At 31.8% G+C, this 7,171-nt stretch overlaps 1 protein-coding gene across 6 annotated transcripts in view; it reads right to left on the reverse strand.

The window, feature by feature from the left end:
* Positions 1 to 6,874, reverse strand: part of LOC124368672 (inositol 1,4,5-trisphosphate receptor) — a 152,811-nt gene extending 145,937 nt beyond the window's left edge. For 5 of the 6 annotated variants that reach the window (XM_046825951.1, XM_046825948.1, XM_046825950.1 and 2 more), the window contains exon 1: positions 6,673 to 6,870. The gene's annotated coding sequence lies outside the window, so the exon portion shown is untranslated. Of the gene's footprint in view, positions 1 to 6,672 lie in introns of all 6 variants that reach the window. The other variant, XM_046825952.1, reaches the window with a different exon arrangement.
* Between the last annotated feature and the right edge of the window lie 297 nt (positions 6,875 to 7,171).

Genomic DNA, 7,171 nt, shown 5'->3' on the forward strand with positions numbered 1-7,171 from the left:
TATCCAAAGAAAAATAAAATCTAGCAGTTACTGAAAAAAAAAACTGTTTGAAAAAACAAAACTTAACCAGTTTCATTCTATGTAAGTTAATCCAGGTCATGCTACCCTTCACTTCAAATTTGGAGATACTTGGATGATTCATCACAAAAGATTATAATAAAACCAGCTTTTTATGTTTTAGGATTCCCATGATAACTTACATGGCTAACAATAAAAAACTATAAAACTAATGTTTACCAACCAAAAGGATTTGAAACATTCTGGTTTTGTCAAGAAAATTGCACTTACTTCAGGAAAAACAATTTTGTCTTGTTTAAATAGACCAAAACCAGGCAAACGTAAAAAAAATGTAATGTTACAAAAGAAGATGTGTATTGTTTCATAAAACAGTAAATATAAGTCAAAATCTTTTTGTTAACCAAACAAAAGGTTTTATGCAATAATCCTGATAACAGTTTCTACTACAAGATATCATTGAAACTGATGACATTAATTATCTGCTTTACATGTTAAACCTTTGTTTATTAGATATATTTTTCGAACACTAATCCGTACCATACAAACAAGATTCTAAATCAAATCTTCTCAGAAATCATTAACATTTTTAAGGACATAACTTTAAGTATAATATTAAGATAAAACAATATTTATTAAGTATTTGTTTACTTATATGAGTTTTTGAATTATGACCTTTCAAAGATTTGCCTAATAAAATTCCTGGAGGGTCTAGTTGAGTCCCGTTTAAATTTCACCTGACTCCTCATAGTAAAACTTTTTGTGCAAGGTCAAAGGTTGAATCTGCCCATTCCAATGTTAACAAGCAGAGATCCCAAAGCTTTTATTTTGTCTGAAAGATGTGTTGAAGAATTGCCAGGAGACATTCAAAGTAAGGTAGGTAACATATACAGACTAATTGGTACTCTATTTAAATTAAATTATATATTTCTTCCTTTCTTTTTAACCCTGTTTTAATAAATCAAGAAAAATGTAACTGAATTGATATATATATAGAACCACCACCGTACCAGTATTCCTAATATTTTATCAAACAAGGCCGCATCATGAATCAATTTGACAATCAGGTGTATATAAAATAATATGTTCAGCTTGACTGTGCTGCAATGTAGGCTAAACTGATCTTTAAGAAAATAATACAATGAACAAAAATCTGACATAATGAAAAGTTAGCAAAGATCCACTGTTGCTCAACACTGCTTTGATATCTATCACTCAGTGAATACAATTGAACAAGATCTGACATAATGAAAAGTTAGCAAAGATCCACTGTTGCTCAACACTGCTTTGATATCTATCACTCAGTGAATACAATTGAACAAGATCTGACATAATGAAAAGTTAGCAAAGATCCACTGTTGCTCAACACTGCTTTGATATCTATCACTCAGTGAATACAATTGAACAAGATCTGACATAATGAAAAGTTAGCAAAGATCCACTGTTGCTCAACACTGCTTTGATATCTATCACTCAGTGAATACAATTGAACAAGATCTGACATAATGAAAAGTTAGCAAAGATCCACTGTTGCTCAACACTGCTTTGATATCTATCACTCAGTGAATACAATTGAACAAGATCTGACATAATGAAAAGTTAGCAAAGATCCACTGTTGCTCAACACTGCTTTGATATCTATCACTCAGTGAATACAATTGAACAAGATCTGACATAATGAAAAGTTAGCAAAGATCCACTGTTGCTCAACACTGCTTTGATATCTATCACTCAGTGAATACAATTGAACAAGATCTGGTAGTTCTACATGTATGCCACAAGAGATGATAATTAAGCACATTGAAGAAATATGAAATTTACAAATTACATAAGAATGAAGACCAAACCACTGTGTTCAATTATAAACTGCAGTTCAAGACGCACCATATCCTTAACACCATCCTTAAAGGGAATGAAGTTGCACAAATAATAGATCACTGCCTAGCTGATAACACAGTTAATATTAGCAACAGCAGTAACGTAACATGATCCTGTAGTCTTTTATGTGCACCTGATATGCACAGACCAAGTAGGCCTACCAATTTTTTTATGTTTGTGTGTTATATAACTGACTAATATTTTTGAGTTATGTATTGTTTTTATATTCTCTGTTGATGGTATCTGCTTACCAAAACATGTAAGCAGTTTTTAATACTGGATTATAGAGCAAGGAAGGTTTTATCTTACAACATTTTTATTATAAATGTTTATTAACCAGAAGTGTGCGTTGTCAGAGACTATTCAGCATGTGATGGTTTATTCATATTTCATAGTGGAGGCATAAATTACTGGATTACGTTTAAGATTATTGTAATTTAAAAGCTAAGTTAAAATTACATTGGAAAAAGAGCACATTTTTGTGCTATAATATTTGTGTAGTATATGGGCAGGATGAAAGTACATGTTGATAAATATAACTTTCTCAAATTAAAGAGCTATGCCACCGTTATACATAAATTAAATTTAACAAGTTACATATTGGAAGTGGAAATGCCTTAAAATGAACAATAAAACTTTGAATTAATGGCTAAATAAACGTAAAATATGAAATAATTTTACACAAGTTTACTATCCCATAAAATGTTACTTCCTGTCACTTAGTGAAATAAAACGTAGATTTTGGGATTCAATATTGTTTAGGCTAGATTGGCAAACTAGCTGAACATGTTTGATGTACTTAACACTGGATCTGGGAAACCTTGGTAATTCCATGGCTACATTTACTGTATCAACTTCAATTTTTTACTATTGAAATATTTTACAGAGTGAACATTTTTAACTACATTACAGATGATAAATACAAATAAACTAAAAATAACAATTCATAAACATTGAGTGAATCTAACACATTAATCTTTTGTCCTTACCTTCTATTTGTTATTAAGTGATACACGTAGATAGATACGTATTATAGATAGAAAGTTGAATTTTGCCTTTATGAGCGCTTATGTGACCTGAGCTTGAATTTATATACTACTTTCGATGAATTTTTCCTTTTCCAATTTCACCTTTTCAGGTATTATTCATTTCAACTACATGGTGGAGCCACCAAAGCCCACAGAGGCATTTGTGATTGGTACCTTCCTGTGCCAAATCGTTCAGTTATCTAGTCAGGAAAATGCTAATCAAAAATGCCCATGGCCATCAGCTGAGGTTATAGTAATGCCCTTCGAATAGTAAAAAAATTGAAGTTGGTATAGTCATGTAGAGAATTGCCCAGAGGACTATATATACTTAAATAATATTTGCTTTAGTGATTTATTATTTAAAGATTTTCTATCAAACAGGCCTATAAAGCAGAACTTGTTTACTAAAACATTATTATTACTAAGCCTTCATAATAATATTTCAATATTATATTATATTAATAATAATGCTAGAAAATTACTACATTTGACTTGACTTTGAAATTTTAAAATTGCATATTAACCTGACACTAATACAGCTAACTACTTAGTGGCTCCAGGTTATAATTTATTGGGTTGTAATAGATTGCAAATCTAAAGTACCTCGTATCAAAATATTAGGCATATCTTTTCATGTCTAAATTGGTATACAAATATTCAGATACAAATAACTCTGTAAATGTGCATTTTACAAAACCATTCTCCAAAAGACTGGAAATGAGCATTTGCTGCCAGGGAACACATTAACCTCCTCTGTTACTGGGAGATTGTCTACGTGATACATGAGACATTCAGACATTTTAAATACAATTTTAAGTATTACACATAATTAAGTTTTTGTTTTCTACATGCAGTGAAAAGTGTTTTATCCTGCAGATTCTATTCATATGAAGAAAAATTAATTTCAGTGTAATATACTGTATATAAATTCTTATTAAAATGGGATTATGATGGGACTCATGAAAGTGCTGAGTATCCTAAGTAAGGTAAATGTTATTTTTCTCTGTAACTTAGGCTATGTGCTTAACATTTAATTTAACAGTTTTGTTTCTTATTGTATTTCCTGAAAAGTTTTCCACTGAAAAATATATTTTATTGTTTTAAAAATAAAGTCAAATATCACAGCTTCATATCAATAATAAATAGTGGAATTAATTTTATATTTTTACATTATTCAAAGGAAGTTGTTTAGGAATATCATTACCAGTTTAAGTATTAGTATACCTAAATGCTCTTGATAAAGAAATGGAACTTAAGTGTAAAAACAATATCTCAAGAAGAAAACGAGTCTTAATTACTTCAAGACAAAGCATCCATTTTATGTTAATGGAGTATTATTGTAAGATAAGGCCCTAATATGATTTTAGGAAAGTATTGCAATATGACCGAAAAAATAACGTTTTTACTGGTATAATTTTCTAGGTCTGTGATGCTTACAAGATATTTTAAATTCTTGAGTTTCACTTTCTAGGGAATTGTCCTGAAGGACTTACATAGTAAACTTGGTTAAAGTGACAATTTCTCATAGGCATGACAACTGAAATGAACAGGTTTAAACCATAGTTGCCTCTCCTGTTAGACCACACTATAGATGAGCCCCTTTGAAAGTGACCTGTTAAGTGAACAGTGAGAGACAGAGAGAGTGATGTTGAGAGGGAGAAGCACGGACTCACTTCTCCCTCCAAATTCCTTACAAACCACTCCTCAGTTACCACTTTATCACATGTTATGTAACAATAAACATTTTTTTTACTTCTTAATTATACTAATATAATAAATAGACACAATGGACTATTCTTAACATAAATAATGATATTTAATAATAATATTTGTTACCGGTATTCCATAACAACGAGAATAACAAAGATTAGCGTGATGCCCCAAAACACCAACGATGGGAAGAAAAGCACCCGGTTCCCACGTGTGTCTTGTTAAGAAAATAGATGGAGCAGTGAAAGAGGGGGTGGCGGTAGGCATGGTCGAGCTCCTGCTCCTTCCTCCCCACATGTGTAAGAAATATTTGCGCATGTCGTTTTCAAAGCAGCTCACTATACATTTACTAATACAACATTCACAATCGGTAATTCTAAGCTATATTACTGAATATATTTCAATTTTATTTATACTTTTACAAGCTTTCCAACAGGCCTACCACAAGACAAGGAAATTAAATTAAACTAGACATCACAAACATGAATAATTGCAAAGTTCAAAGTCCGCATGCCACTATAGAGTATTGTGGTTCAGTGTTAACTTACCTACAAGTCGGCTTAGTAGAATTCAACTGTAGCTTCAACTGATTGTTAAAAGATTCCGAGTTATCAGGACAAGCTATATATTTTTAATTACAGCTATAATTTTCAAGTTGTATTTTCAATTTCAAAGTGTCTCGAGTGATATTAGCACCTGGGTGACTCAAAAACTTATAAAAAGGCAATGAACAGAGCATATCATTTTGAAATAAAAAAATAACTCAAGCATATACCGCCAAATGCCCTGAACACTTGGACACCGTAACATAATGAATAATTACCTGGCGGTGAGGGGAGACTATAATAAGCGGCCTACACTCATTATTCAGTTGTTTTTATCGAACAATTCGATGTGTATAAATCGTACATAATAAATTGCTGTAACAAGAAGAATCTTGTACATTACAATTTTAAAAACGTAAATTTAACACTAACGTTACAAAACAACAAAACCAGCTATGGCCTGAACTGAGATATCATAGAAACTTTACAATATTTATTACTTGCCCAGCTTCATATTAATTAGTAACCGCTTTTGTGAAATGGAGGAAAGAATTCTTCCTACGGGTTACCAGGAGCCAAACCCACATAATGAAGCCACTTAAACAAATCTCATCACTTGTGAGAAATATCTCACATATTCATCACCACTTTCGGTCTTAAAATATTAGTTATTTCTTACTGTTTACTCTTTACATTAAAATTACTGTAACTAATAAGTTGAAATCACATGCTAAGTTAAATAAATTGTAATATCAAATTATTACTTCAGATAAAAACAGAATTGTTCGAATATAAACAACTGAATAACGAGTGTAGGCCGCTTATTAAAGTCTACCCGGCGGTGATAAGAAGTGACATGTAAACCTCGCTTGCTGTAGCATCGGTTTCTGATTGCAGCTTCGATTTTATTTCCTTATCTTTATGTATTAGAAAGCTGTTGTTAGAGTATAGATCAAATTGAAGTTGATTCAGTAATAGCTCAGAAATACCTTACAATCTATAACCTCCAAGTGATTCCACAATGATGGCGAGAATGTCTCCCATAGGAGGCAACTTTAATAATAGGCTAGGTTAAATGACTCAAAATGGGTCTTTTAGCAGTTCAATAGTTAGCATACTATTTGCATGGTTGGTGTGCTATTTGAATAAATTAACTCAATAATACCATTTGACAGGTTGGAATATGAGGTTATGAGGAATTTCATCTTCTTGTTATAATCAGCCTCTATATTCTTGATTGGGAAGTTAAAATAGAGTTTTATCAATTCTCTATCTTAATTACTACTATACTGAATTACTTAAATTCAATTGGAAATTACTTCTAATCTTTATTGGTGAACTTTGCTAACTGCTTCTTGTATTATAAGTGTATCAGCCATTAGCCTACATGTATCTACTTGCTGAACAATTACAATCATAGACACGTATGAATTTAATTTATTAATTGTAGTTACTTGTAAGAAAAATTGTGAAAATATGTTAACTGAAAGTAATACCTGAAAGTATTCCTATTTCAGGCTAATCACAACCAAACTACACCATCACTGGACCACAGGTTTCAACATCCCTTCACCAACTATAAAATTATCAAAACACAACTGAACTAAGACATCACCAAGATTAAGCGAACCGAACACTCCGTTTGATGCACTAGGCAAGGCAAAATCTTGAAAGTTAAACCTCGACCTGTGTCTTCTACTTTTTTTTATTCCCAATACTCCAAATAGAGCATGGTAGGCTAAATAATACCACAGCCCTTGACTAAAATAAAGACCAATCTGCATATGAGTTGAGGATTGCGATCTGTCGACTGGTGGAAAAAACTTCGGTCTAAGTTTATCGAGAGGTAGTACTGTTCGGACATCACAGATGATAAGTACTATCGTCGCGTCGCGCGCACTTTGTTCACTGCCAGATGGCAAAACTAATGTTGGCACTAGCATTTTTCCATTATATACTTCTATTTCCCGAGTTTCATTTAAATATAATGTATAT

The sequence above is a fragment of the Homalodisca vitripennis genome, chromosome X (assembly GCF_021130785.1).
Source record: "Homalodisca vitripennis isolate AUS2020 chromosome X, UT_GWSS_2.1, whole genome shotgun sequence".
Taxonomy (NCBI): Eukaryota; Metazoa; Arthropoda; class Insecta; order Hemiptera; family Cicadellidae; genus Homalodisca; species Homalodisca vitripennis.